A 15,042-nucleotide genomic window follows, 5' to 3' on the forward strand; every position below is an offset into this window, starting at 1 on the left:
TAATTGTTTTTCAAAAGTCATCAAAATGGGATTTTTTTTGAGAAACAACGATGAAAGACTACCAGAAATTTGTCAAAAATTCTTTACAAAGGGAGGTCTTATTGTGACAGGAAAAGAAAAAATAGCCTGGGTCATTGAGTGAGGAGTTCAGTAAATCAGTAAGAAAAAAAAAGGTGGTCATTGAGTGACAGGGAGTTGAAAATGGGGTTAATGTGGGTTGTGGCCGCACTGCACGCACATCGCTTCACTCATTTTTAGTGAGTGCCCCCCCTCCCGGCCTTTGGCCCTTTGGACCACCATCAGCTGTCAAAACTAGCACGGCTAGACCATCATTCGAAAACCTCTGGGCTGGGGTGCTCCTTGTAATGCAGGGATTACATTACTACATAATACTTATAGCCACATTACTCAGTTCAATACTCAAACCAATTTCTTTCCCTTTTGATGTTTCAACTCATAGGCGTAGATCCCGGGGATGGGGGATAAATCCCCCCCCCCCAATATTTTAAATGGGATGGTCCATACAAGCCCCCATGGTGACACCTGTAGGTCTATGTGAGTTTCTGACCAAATCAATCTCATATTTGGTCATTTTAGCCTAAAAAGTGTCAATTTTTTCGCGCTTCGCGCGAATTTATTCCACTGCATCATCACCAGTTTAGCTTCAATATGCCAAAAATGTCTGTGCGCTTCACGCGCATTTGTACAATAAACTTAATGTCGCCAAAAGGTGCTATTTCAAGAATATTTTTCCAACCCCAATGTCAAAAATATCACGCTCGCTATGAAATGATCAATGCAATTTTTGCCAAAGCTCACTACCATTCGCTAGATGCTGTGAACTACCAAATCGCAATAGTTTAAAAAGTTGCTATTAACCTTTACCCAGTAGGCCTGAACAATTTTTAGCATTTGTCTTTTAATGATTGAATATATACTCACGATATGATAACACAGTTCTGCAACGATGTAATTCTATATGTGTGCAAATGAGTCAAAACATACTTATAAATTGAATAACTGTTGGTTTGATCTTGATTATTGCAAGTGAGTGACAATGGATAAAGAATATTTCAAGTCTGTACAAATGGAATTTGGCTTCAGAAATCATTGTCAAATCCGGGCTTCCTGACCCCTAGAATAGCTAAAACCCTTAGTTGTCCGGGGGCTTCGCCCCCTGCACCCCCAGCGGCCCTTACGCGGGCCCCTGCACCCCATGCGCTAGTCGCTACGCTCGCTGCGCTCTATTTGAGTAATAGGGCCGGTCTTAATAAATTTGCCACGGCCGCCTAAAACCACCAGTCCGCCCCTGGACATACAAGACACATAGAATCAGGAAGGAAGGAGTTAGGAAGGAGGAAAGACATGACAATGAAACAGAACAAGCATGAACACATAATTAAAAGCTTATTCAAGAATTTCTATTTCTAGCTTTTGACTGCAAAACAGCAAATCAATTACTTACCAAACGCTATTAAAATTTGCTTAAATTTAAAAGCCACTTTCTGTGCCATTTATGTTTTTACATACTTGGAACCCTTCACCATACTTGGAACCCTTCACCATTGTCCCCAAGTGTTCACCAACTGTCAGTACCATTCACCATTGCCATCCATTCCATAACAGATATATTAAACTGCATACATTGATCTTCTGAAATGTTAAGTGTCAAATCATTCTCAGGGCCGGATTTACCATTGGGCCAGATGGGCCCGGGCCCAAAGCACCCAAAAATTGCCCTGTGTAGTGTGCATCTTCCATTTTAGCCGAAAAACACCCATGGTTTGGGCCAAAATAGCCTACAAAAATTGCAAAATTTTGCGTGCTTCGCGTGCACTGGTCTGTTATATAGCAAAATCAGCTTCAATTCTGGCTAAAAGTCTAAAATTAAATATTTTCGCGCGCAAATTTCCTAGTAAAATCTAAAAACTTGGCCACTTGAGTACACCTTCCTCACGGTGCGTTTGGGGTCTCCAAATTTTGGCCTAAGTTGGCCCAGGACCCCCCCCCCCCCAAAAGGTAAATCCGGCCCTGATAATTCTTATTAAAATGATTCATTTTGAACAAATATTATCAATCCAAGTTCTGCAAAAACCCCAAGTCGTAATAACTATTTTTTTTTCGGGCGGGGGGATATGGGGGAGAAAAGTGAATTTCAGAGGGTGCAAATTTTGCGCACAATTGCAACAAAAGGTGCAAAATGCGCCATGATTGGTAAGGATGGATTGCAGGAAAATATAAGTTTTAGGGGTTAAATTAAGTGTGCTGATGCTTGTGGATCAACGTCTAGGCATTAATTGTGCCTGTGCGTAGGCATTAATTGTGCCTATAAATCATTGCGCTTTTTTTTAAAAAGAAAGTGGTAAGAAAGAGACCTTTTTATGAAGACGGGGCAAATTAATGAAATTTGGGGGTTTGTCAGTGCTGTAAGTATTTACCTGGTAGTGGTGTCCTGTCTCATTAAATCCAGCTGACCTCTTACAGTGGCCCAGTGGGTTGGGTTGAATGCAGGCTCGTCCTGAGGGCTCATCCTGAAGTATGTATCCAATCCAAATACTTTTCTTGAATGATCTTGGTTAGTGGTCTTTGCTGTACCTAGCTCGTCACTGCTTGTTACTCGTTCAATGACATTGATGATACATAGGCAGTTGGTAAGTAAGCTTCACTGATTTAGCAAAACCATGACCTGACAGAATAAAATCACTTAAAAAAAGTGTCAGTAAAAATGCAATGAAAACAGAACATAATGCTCCAATCACCAAGCATTCTGTGCCATTTATGTTTTTACATACTTGGAACCCTTCACTATTGTCCCCTAGTGATCGCCTCCTGTCATGTACATGTAGTACCATTCACCATTGTCATCCATTCCATAACTGATATATTAAACTGCATGTATTTTTCTTCTTAAATGTGTCAAATCATCCTTATTATTTTCAATGATTCATTTTGAACAAATATTATCAATCCAAGTTCTGCAAGAACCCCAAGTCGTAATAACTGTTTTTTGTTCAAACCGAGCACCTTTGAACCATTATAAAAGTTAAATATATCATTGTCAGTGATTAATTTCCTCAAAACACCTGTCCGGTTTCCTTCCCTTTATTAATGCAGTGACAATAACACTTTGCTTTGACACATCTCTGACAAATTTACTAATAAACTTAATATAACATTGATCAATGATCACATAATAGAATCATTTATAAACCTCTTGTCGTTGCGATGCTTACCTGGTAATCATTCGTTAAATTTGGTGGACGATGCCTATCATGGTAACCATCCCATGTTTGCTTCAACAATAACCTGCAAAATGGAAAATGTGTATTGTTAGAGGTTAGTGATAGACTGTACGGAGGAGGGGAGGGTCAAACAAAATACCTGGTACATCAAAACTACAAATATAATTTTAAAACATTAAAATACCTGCTAAGGAAATACATAGTTATTAGCATTTTAAAACATAATTTAATTGCACATGAGTTGTAGTTTTCCAAAATAGCGCCATTGCTTTCTCATGAAATTCAGAAATATGTTGAGGGGCTGTAAATAATAATAATAATTATATTAAAACTATTCATGTGCAGTGAAATTGTACCCATGCCATTGATGTAAAAGATGTGGAAATGTTTTTGTAATTTTATAAAGTAGCTCGTAAACATCTTTATGCAACCTAGTATTAAATAAACCATCCATTTATGATTGGAATCAGTGGCAGCGCAAGCATTAAAATATAGGGGGGTGGCTTCTATTAGGACTTTTAGGGTGATGTCCCCCATGGACAAAATTTGAATGCCGCATGATTTAATTGTAAAGATATACAGGGGTGTAGGAGGGGCAGCCACCCCTCTCCAAATACTAAGAACCAAAAAGGTCCACTTTGCGAGCGCAGAAAGTGAACAAAAATTGTGCTTTTTAGTCAAAAAAATGTCAGTTTGCCCATTTGCAAGCATAGCGAACGAAAAAAATAGGTTCTTTATGGCTTTCTTGGTCAAAAAAACTCGGCCCCACCCAAAATAAATTCTGGCTACAGGCCCCTGAGAATATGTAATGGTCAAAATGCAGCACATATCACAATAGCCAAGAATTGTAGGAAAATATTCACGTTTGATGGGTAAAATTATCCAAGAAGGTAAATTCACATCCTCATTTGGGGTTTCAATGCTGTAAATCAGACACTGGACTCCCGCTAAATCTATCATTTATTATTCATGCTTACCAGGTAATTATTCTGTAAATTCCGAAGATGCCTATCACGGTAACCATGGTAACATTGCCATCCCATGCTTGCTGGACTAATAAGCTGCAAGAAGGAAAATGGGTATTGTTATAGGTCAGTGATAAATTGTGCTCAGGAGTCAACAGTGGCGGCACCGGGAATTTTTTCGGGGGGGGCATGGGGAAAATTGAATTTCAGGGGATGCAAAATCAACCAATTTTGTGCACAATTGCAACAAAAGGTGGAAAAATGCACCCTGATTGGTAAGGATGGATTGCAGGAAAATATAAGTTTTAGGGGTTAAATTATACACTGTAAAGTGTGCTGAGGCTTGTGGATCAACGTCTACGCATTGTGCCTGTGCGTAGGGAACTGAAAATCACTGCGCTTTTTTTAAAAAAGAAAGTGGTAAGAAAGATTCCTTTTTATGAAGTCGGAGCAAATTAATGAAATTTGGGGTTTTGTCAGTGCTGTAAGTACTTACCTGGCAGTGGTGTCCTCTCTCATTAAATCCAGTTGACCTCTTACAGTGGTCCAGTGGGTTGGGTTGAAGGTATTGTAGATGTTAAGTGATTCATCCTGAAGTATGTATCCAATCTAACTACTTTTCTTGAATGGTCCTGATTAGTGGTCTTTGCTGTACAGCTCATCGCTGTTTGTTACTCATTTAATGACATTGGTGATACATAGGCAGTTGGTAAGTAAGCTTCACTGCCCGGGCTTCACTGATTTAGCAAATCCATGACCTGACAGAATAAAATCACTTAAGAAAAAAAAAAAAAGTGTCAGTAAAAATGCAATGAAAACAGGAACAGAATGCTCCAATCACCGAGTATTGGGCCCACTTTCTGAAGAAAAACAAAATACAATCCAGGCAAGCATAACATATAGACAACACCCATACTGCTCACCGTGTTTGCACTAAATGCTTCTCATGAGTAGGTTCTATGTACTGATGCAAAAATGCAGGCTGGTATCTCTAACCTAACCCCAACCCTGGCCCTAATCCTAGTCCTGACCCTCCCCTACCTCTAACCCTAGCCCTAACCCCACATCTAACCCTATCCCCTGGCCCTAACCCTATCTCTAACCCTAGCCTAACTAGATACCAGACACTGAACTCCCGATCAACATATAGATTTACTCACTTAAGTATTTCTTACAAGCATGATGAACAGCAAGGATGTTATCTACACATTATACAGGCTGAAAGGCTCAGGAAGTCGACATGGAGTGGGCTTCATACTCAGCAATTCAAGTAAAATACTCCTCATATCCTCCTTCACTTCCTCATCCTCCTTCACTTCCTCATCCTCCTCCACTCCTTATCCTCCTGCACCATGCACTCCTCATCATCCTTCTCAGCACAGGGACAGCACAAAACACATACAAAAACATACAGAAGGCAAAATACTGACCATTTATTGCCTCCTCCTTTGTCGTAACTCCAATTCCCGTCTCCACAAAGCCATCTGAAACACAAAAACAAAACAAAAAAATAGAATAGAAATGTTAGTACATAATTAATACAGCTATGCGCACCCTCTCCCCCCTGCCACTTCCCTATACCTTGCACTTGAACACAACATGAACAAAACAAGACATAACAAACATACATAAAAACAAGACATAAAACATGAAACAAAAAACATTGACATAAAACAGACAAAGACTGGCACGATCTCGGGAGCCACTCCGAGACGTGCGAATCTTGAGGAACGAAGCCAACTTGATCTCGGAGAGCCACTCTGAGACAAGAAAGCTGGGAGGAAGCCGGCTCGATCTCGATCTCGGGGAGCCACCCCGAGACGAGCCAGCCGGCTAGATCTTGGGGAGCTACCCTGGGATAGGTAGATACCCAAGATGGGGAAGGGGGCACCGATCGCCGACAGTACTGTCTTGGTGATATACAGTAGCAATTGTACAGTACAATTGGTCGGACCGGAATACATACATAAAAACATGACATAAAACATGAAACAAAAAACATAAGACAGACATAGACAGACAAAGACCACAAAGTGCACAAACAAGACAAGACAGACAAACATACAGATAGACAGTACAGACAAACACAAAAGAAAAAGAAGACAGACGGACAAAGACAAAGACAATAGACAGACAAAATGGGCACCGGTCGCCGACAGTACTGTCTTGGTGATATACAATAGCAATTTGTACTGTACAATTGGTTGCAATTGTACAGTACAATAGGTCGGACAGGAATTTATTTCTGCAAGAGCGGTCAGAGACATACAAGACACATAGAATCAGTAAGGAAAGGAGTTAGGAAGGAGGAAAGACATGACAATGAAACAGAACATAAGTAAAAGCTATTCAAGAATTTCTATTTCTAGATTTTGACTGCAAAACAGTAAATCAATTACTTACCAAATGCTAGTAAAATGTGCTTACATTTAAAGCAACTTTCTGTGCCATTCATGTGTTTACATACTTAGAATCCTTCACCATTGTTCCCACCTGTCATATAGTACCATTGTCATCCATTCCATAACTGATATATTCATCTGCATGCATTGATCGTCTGAAATGTTAAATATTGAAAGGATTAGTTTTGAACAAGAAAATACTATAAGATCAATCTAAGTCGAAATCAACTTTGTCCAAACCAAGCACCTTTTGCAATTCTAAAATACCACATCCTCATAGAGTCATTATGAAAGTTAAATATACAGCAGTGACGCGGTTCGCCAGGTATTTCTAAAATGCTGCTATAAGAAAAAATCTGTTATTTTCTTGCACATGCTGAGTAAGCCTGATTACCTTTTTAAAATAGCCGAGTGGGAGGGTTTTCAATTAATATCTTTGGTGTAAAAACTGAAGCATCATATATGTATAAAAAAATATTTGAATATTAACTGTACATCATATATGACGATTCGTGATACCCAATGGTGATACAGTTTATGTGGTTTAGAAAGCAGAGAATTTTATTTCAATTTTATACACACCAAAATATATTTAGTGGAAATGAACAGTGGATTGATGGTAAAAATTTTACGTAGGTCCCAACTAAAGATTGCTGTTTCGTCTTTATGGGAATTTTAACATCTGAAAGAAACTTTGGGGACCTACGTGGACTTCCACTATTAATTGAAAAAATCCAGACTGTGTATACACGAAAATGGTAGGCTCCATATATTGACACACATATGTATATACAATACCGTAAAACCTCGTCTACAAGCATACATAGGGTTTTTGATGAAAGCTTAACTTTAACTAACCAGACGTATATATACCAATACAATAGATTGGTCTTACAATAATACTTGTTTTTATATGCTTGGATCTGTAATTTATTTGCTCCATAATGGCGCCTGGAATAATTTAGCTTTCAACAGAAGCACTTTACGGTATAGGAGTAGCACGTGCAGCTAGCCCGGCAAGTCAAAATCGATTTAATGTATTGTGCATGTATGAGAGGCCCATTTATTGTCGGATTTGTGTATGTAGAACACACAGTAATCAACAATTGAGCACAATTAATACACATTAATGTTTTTAAGCAAATAAAATACCAAAATATGGTACATTTTCTGTCTTTGCTTGTCACGTGGTAAGCCTATGTTGAAGATGCGATTATATGTTCCAAAAAGTTTCAAGATGGATACCAACAAGTCATGTGGCCGAGCGGTCTAAGGCGCTAGGCTCATTTAGAATTCACGATAGCGGCCCGGGGATAGCGGTGCGGAGTGAGTTCAAGCCCCACCTCTGCCAAACTAAATGTTATCCTTTAAAAAAATTCATATATATGTTAGGGAAATGTGGCTGGGAGAATTTATGTATGACGAAGAGTGGTGTGAATATCATATATATCATTGTCAGTGATAAATTTCCTCCTCGAACACCTGTCCTGTTTCCTTCCCTTTATTAATGCAGTGACAATAACACTTTGCTTTGACACATCTCTGACACCAGTGCACTGCAGTGCTAGTGCGGGGCTGGGGCAGCTTTCCCCCCGCCCCGCACTGGTTTTAGGAAAGCAAAAAATTGCGAAAAGATAGGCAAAAAATTAGGCTTGCACATCAATTCTTCAACTTTCGATCAGAAATGTTTAAATCTTACCCCCCCCCCCCCCAGGACAGATCTGGTTACACCACTGTCTGACACACATTTACCAACTTTCTAAGGAACTTAATATAAAATTGATCACAAAATAGAATCATTTATAAACCTCTTAGTCCAATAAATGAATTCCCATAACAATTGTGCAAATCATTTTATATTTGGAAGAGATAGAGTACTTAACAGTCCTATAGCGCTTTTCAACAGCACCCTCATTTGGTGGGAAAAGGTCACTGAACTTTACAGAGGTCATGTTCAAAACTGCTCGGACTTGGTCGAAAATAAAAGTAATGTGTTCCTCTAGTCATAAGGATTCAGAAAAAGTATATATAACTTGACCTATCTACGATGTACAGTTATGGAGTTACGAGCAAAAATGTAACATCATAGGCCTAGGTTTAATTTTGGCACCACAGGGAACAAAATGCTCTTTGCTAAAAATGGTCCCAAATTATTGGTCTTTTCATGATAAATCAGAATCAGGGATGAGCAGCGACAAAGTTCATCATTTGGCTATATGGGGAACAAATTTCGAGTAATCTTTGTTGCATGAAACCACTGAATTGTGTAGTTTTGTGTGATATCATCATTCATCATGTTTTATTCGTCTTGAAAATTACTATGTTTGTGCTACACTTAAGTTTATCACGGCAAATGTCATGTTTAAATGACCAGTACAAGTGAACTGTAGGCCTATGCATTTATATGTGTTTAAACAATCTTTGCTATTTTTTTGTCACATCAGGATCAAATGTCAATATTTCGAACGACAGTACAAGCTAACTACTATAATTTATTTGGATAAAGGATTTCATGATTTTTTCTGGTAGTCAAACCGTATATAGGCCTAGTATTCATATCTTGGATCCTTGAAATCATTCAGAAAGACGCATAGTTTTCACCAAGACTTTCTTGCCATGTTTAATAGACAAAACACACTTAGTGTTCCCTTTTAGCAATATGGCTAAGCAATAGTAGGCCTTAGTTGTGGTGCAATTCAACATATAGGCCTACATCACCCTAGCCATAATCATGTGAAAGACAGATGAATCATATTGCATGCAACACATCTTCTCTGTAACGAATTTTATCTTAATAAGCCCAATCGCCATTCTAACTTCCGGTTTTTGAGAGCAGTTTTGGGACACTTTGACCTCTGACATATCGGAAAAATTGACGTAATTATTATTAATTTTCTTATTATTGTCATAATGTTGATCATTAAAAATACTAAATACCGGTAATTAATTTATAAAATACTAATATTTTTTATATTTGTTTTAATTATTGTAAAACATTTTAGATTATATTTTAAACGTACAAAAACTCAATATTTCTGAATTTTCTGAGGACAAAGTGTCCCAAAACTGCAAAAACTGTCATATAATGCATTGCAAACTTCCAATGCCGATTTGGCTTATTGACCCAAGTATGCTATACACAGCATGCCCCGAATGTCGAAGCTATTAAATGTCGTTTGCTTGAGTAAACCATCACATCATGATACAGACCACTCAACACCACCCTGAAGTTATTACATTCACTAAAGGGTGTCGCAAAAATGTTGTCACAGAGATTATACAGTCTCCTTATCAGTCGGTTTATGTCGTGCTGTTTCTAATAGTGGCAAATACAGAGTGGGGATGAGACTACAGTGCATTTTAGGTTTCATTTTAAGCTCATTTATCGCGTGTTTGTTCAATAGTGTATCAAAGCACTATCTATGAGCGTGTTTCTACAGAGCCAAATACCGTTTTGGAAACGGTATGGAACCGTTAATCACTCCTGTGGAAACAGCCTCCAACGCCTTTTGCAACGCCTTTTTCATCGCCAACGGAAACCTCGTTGGAGTAGGTTTTACCGTTGACGAAGCGGGTAGATTTTCTGTGGAAACAGACCTAAGCGGTAACTTGCCGATTATTGAGCAAAATCAAACAAAATGGCTGTTAATAAACATGTTAATTGGACAGACGACAGGACAAAAACGTTAATAACAGCCTGGGCAACATAACAAGTCCAAACTAATATGTAAAGCCACAATTTCTCTGTGATACGGAAAAACAGAAAAACTCACTGAATTCGGGGTTTGCTCACAGAAATTTGTAAATGCTACAAAATAGTGAAAAACTGTGTAAAATGTAAAACTTTTCTGTTGATTTGCAAAATAAAACAAAAAAATTATTATTTAGCAATAATCAACCATTAAACAATCCATTCTAGCATTAATTCTAGGCCTGCGATGCAAGATTTTGGCCATACTACCGTAAAGGGTAAGACAAAATACACTTTTAAAATATCGGATTAAACGGTATGAACACGCCAACGGCAAAAACCTGTCTGTGGAAACAGCAGGTTAAACGGTAAGATAACGGTAAGATAGCGTTATCCATTTAGCGGTAACTTAGCGGTGCGCCTGTAGAAACACGCTCTATGATCAAAGAGAGTCACGGAGAACCACCATTCGTCTGTAGGTTGGACCACTGGACGGTGAAATTAAATAGGGAGCGCGCCTGGGGCGCTGCTCCAAAAATAATACTTTGCGCTGTGCGCTATGTAGGATGTTTCGTTCCCGGGTTTCGTTACATCTAGACTTGTTTCAAGTCCTTTGGTGTCCATAGTTAGTGAATGTAAAATTCATGGAAGCTTTGCCACAAAAATTTTTGTTTCAAAAGTTATTATTTAGAAATAATTATTTTATAGCATCATAACTTTGTAAAAATTTATTTGACATTTGAATTGTTGAGGCCAGATAGTGGACTTTCTTATCTTACTTTACTCCAGGCATAATGTGCACTGCAGGGGTAGTGTTTTAGCAAAATGCCCACCACGCCCACCCCACAAGGTATACTTCCTCCCTAGTTCATGTTGCCAGCACCATCCTAACACAAAAATCTGACCTGACTAAAAATTTTACAGAGTCCAGTATATGATAGGCCTACTTCTACCACTGATTATACATGGATCCAATGAAGAGCATGAATAGAGAAAAAGTAAGGAGGAAGCCTTGATCAAGGCTACGTTACATCAGTAACACATCAAAATCGACAATACCCATTGAGTGGCATTGAGTTCTACTGAAATAGCTGGAAAAGAAAGTACCCAGGATAATTAAAACCATTCATTTTCTGGTTTCTTGCAACAAGACAAATAATTTGAAACCAGTTTCATCAAATTTCCTTTTTCCCCCCAGGCCCATGTGGGGGAAAATTGGACCTATGAAGTATGATGTCACAATTTTAACTATTTTGCCCATAACGCCATGACCATACAGCATAGAATTAGAAAGTATACGATTTCTGAATCCTTATTCCCGGTCCTTATTACCTGAGGATCACGATGGTGTGAGTTTTGAACAAGTCGGAGTAATTTTGAACTTGACCCTCTGTGCAATTAAGTTCAATGACCTTTTCTCTACTAAAATGAGGATACTGTTAAAATGCCTCCATAGCCTAGATTAAAATAGCACTACTATAAATACTATTCATCTGCCAAATATGACAACTTTGACATGATTCAGCTGTATGGTCTATGATTGTAGTAAACTGAAATCCATTGCACTATCTTGTCGTTACAATGCTTACCTGGTACATAGATGCCTGGTAAAAACCATTCTTTAAAATTTGGTGGCAGATGCCTATCATGGTAACCATAGTAACATTGACATCCCATGCTTGCTTCACCAATAACCTGCAAGATGGAAAATGTGTATTGTTATAGGATAGGCTAGTGATAGATTGTACTGATACCCGGTACATCAAAATTACAAATATAATTTTTAAAACAATCCGTATTCATTTCATAAACCACTCAGGGCGCTTTACAACATCATTTTGGGTGAGCGCTTAGCATTGTTTACATAATTGTAAACGTAAACAATGTCCCAAAATATTGATTTAATTGTATAGATGGTTCCATGTTTGGTGTGTAGTAGGATCCTGCACATAATAATCATGGGAGATGTAGTAAAGTCGCTTGTTGGGCGATTATGCCAAAAAAATTAGCTAGAATCAGGGTTGGGCCTCTTTTTTTAAATAGTTTTTAGTTGGGTATATAGGGCCTACATAGTTATTAGCATTTTAAAACCTATTCAATTGCACATGAGTTGTAGTTTTAGAAATATGTTGATGGGGAGGTTGAAAAACATTAGTGCCCCTCTGACAAAATAAAATGAAGAGCAAATCTGGAGGGTAAAGGAAAAGAAAAAGGGCACGGAGCCCCTTTTCCATGATGACACTAGCTCGAGATACTCTCGCTAAAATACAGGTTTACATTTACTAATTATCTTGCTGTATTTCAGCTAGAGCGCCATAGGTAGAGCAATAGTTCGCAACACAAACTTAAATAACGGGCAAAACAGGCACATCATTTATCGGTATGACATTTTCGTATTGGTGCTGTCCTATCTACTACGGTATGGGAGAACAATACTGTTACATAAGACGAAGAAACCCGCCCGCCCCCTACTCATTATTTCATTGTACTTATTGCAATTTGCCATAACACATAACGTAATCAACACAGCTTTTGTGAGGACGTAGTGAGTGGACTAGAAACTGACAGCGGAGAATACGAACGACACGCCGATTTTTAGTTCCGCAAGCACCATGACAAATTATGCCGTATTTTTCCAAAGATCATCTCATATGAAGTATGTAAAGCTGAATGCGATCTGTACTTTTGTAACATTCCGATCGCTTTTGATCAGTCACCTATATATTATCGGCGAATTAACACGTGAGTTCATGTTGTGTAAACATAATTATCATGGACACAAATGAAATTACGATGCAATCAGTGGCGGCACCTGGAATTTTTTTTCGTTTGGGGGACATTGAGGGGGGCAAAGTGAATTGCCGCAAAAAGTGGAAATTTTCGTCATTTTGGGTTTTTACTGGGGGGGGCAACAATGGGGTCAAGAGTTCTGAATGGGGGAAGAGTTCTGACTGTGGTGCCGCCACTGGATGCAATACAATGCAATTAGAAATAAGGCTGCCCGCTTTTAGGTAGGATTGGCTCGTGTCTGGATCAGTGACACACAAGTTCAAAAATCGGCTAATGCAAAAATTTAGATTTTCTTTCAATTTAAATATGTTAAAGCTCTTGACTTGTAGATTACGAAACTGAAAATTTTCTTAAGATATGGCCTGTCTTTCTTAAGATATGGCCTGTCAAAATGGCGCGAAACCAACAAATTGGCAACAACTTTCTTTTTATTTTCTATATTTTTGACAAGTCCAGTTGCCAGGTAATTTTCTAATTATATATGCATAAATTATGCAAAGTAAAGTTTTCAGATAGAATTTAAGGAGCTATTGTACTGAGGCATGGTACATGGGTAGTACACACAAGGTACTACAAAATTACAGGTTGCGTTTGGCAAATTTCAATTTGCATAATTAATTAGGGCCACTAATTAGAAAAGTTGATTAGGGCCCTAATTAATTATGCAAATGGAAATTTGCCAAACGCAATCGTAGGTTTGTTGCATTTCATGTGTACTATCCATGTACCAAGTTTCAGTACCATACCTCTTCTAATTGTAGGGCCTATCTGAAAACTTAACTTTGCATAATTCATGCATATATAATTAGAAAATTACCTGTCAACACTGCATACCAAAAATAAAGAAAATAAAAAGAAAGTTGTTGCCAATTTGTTGGTTTCGCGCCATTTTGGCAGGCCATATCTCGAGAACCGAATGTCCGATAAAAATAAAACTTTCAGTTTTGTAATCAGGAGAACATAGGCTTTTACATATTTAAATTAGAAAAAAAATCTATATCCGATAGTGCTACCTTAAGTTACACTGACAAAGCAATTTTAACACTAGGGTCTATATATCTCTCAGTGGTTCATTACCGGTACTGAGTGATTTATCATGATAGTATGGTACCTGATCAAATATTCATGAGTGCCCAAACAATTACCAATTTCCGAATATTCTGTCGGTCCAGCTTCTAGTCTTGGGCCCAAGCTTCACGTGGCTCACGGTTTGTAATCAACGACAGAAATCGGCTGTGAAGGAGACTATTAATGTTGCCACTCTAGACTGGAGTGACAACATCGTCAATTTCGGAAAAACCAACACTCGACCATGGAATAATTGTCGGTTTGTCATTATATAAAACGAGTCATGTAAGTAACTTCCACTCTGCAAACTTAGAAACTTGTTTGATTCCACTGACTATTTGCGATCGAAATATACACAACACAAATGACAGAAATCATCAACAAAAAATCGAACCAAGGACTTGTTTTCACTCAAATTTGAGTTGCATCGTCAACCAGAAGTGACGTGGCACGGACTGACAGAATAGATTGAAAAAAATGCAGCGAAGTTGTGAGTAATTCATTGTATATTATCAACAATTATACAATAACAATTTTTTTATGTTGCCCTATTATTTGATCATAAGCTTACCGTTTTATAAAAGCAGTTTTTATCCTGGCTAATCTTGTATTATCACCTGTCTCTCCGACACGTCCTGTTGTATACGCAATCAGATGGCCTTTGAAAATTCGCGCGAATTTTTGAAGTCCATTCAGTGAGTTCAACTGGTCATGAACTGGTTCTCACGTCATTTGGGATAGTCCATTCAGTCACAGAGGGGGTTCAATTTCACAGCTATATTCGATGACGTACTGCGCATGCCAACATTTGGCATAAACACATGCAACGCCACCACTAAATTTACACAAATTATTGATGTCTCTGATTATTTTCCATGTAGACC

General features: G+C 38.2%; 1 long non-coding RNA gene across 4 annotated transcripts; it reads right to left on the reverse strand.

Moving 5' to 3' along the window:
• Positions 1 to 1,550: 1,550 nt before the first annotated feature.
• LOC140144587 (uncharacterized) lies at positions 1,551 to 14,811 on the reverse strand. Of its 4 annotated transcripts, XR_011857912.1 has the most exons (9): positions 14,730 to 14,811; positions 11,890 to 11,995; positions 6,611 to 6,764; positions 5,638 to 5,691; positions 4,704 to 4,982; positions 4,220 to 4,303; positions 3,234 to 3,306; positions 2,439 to 2,686; positions 1,551 to 1,653 (listed from the first exon to the last, which is right to left on the reverse strand). It is a non-coding gene; the product is annotated as an uncharacterized lncRNA (long non-coding RNA). The 4 variants fall into 4 exon arrangements; XR_011857914.1 differs by having other exon boundaries at positions 4,704 to 5,691; positions 6,635 to 6,764; XR_011857911.1 differs by having other exon boundaries at positions 4,704 to 5,691.
• Positions 14,812 to 15,042: the final 231 nt, after the last annotated feature.

Source organism: Amphiura filiformis, unplaced genomic scaffold (assembly GCF_039555335.1).
Source record: "Amphiura filiformis unplaced genomic scaffold, Afil_fr2py scaffold_64, whole genome shotgun sequence".
Classification (NCBI taxonomy): domain Eukaryota; kingdom Metazoa; phylum Echinodermata; class Ophiuroidea; order Amphilepidida; family Amphiuridae; genus Amphiura; species Amphiura filiformis.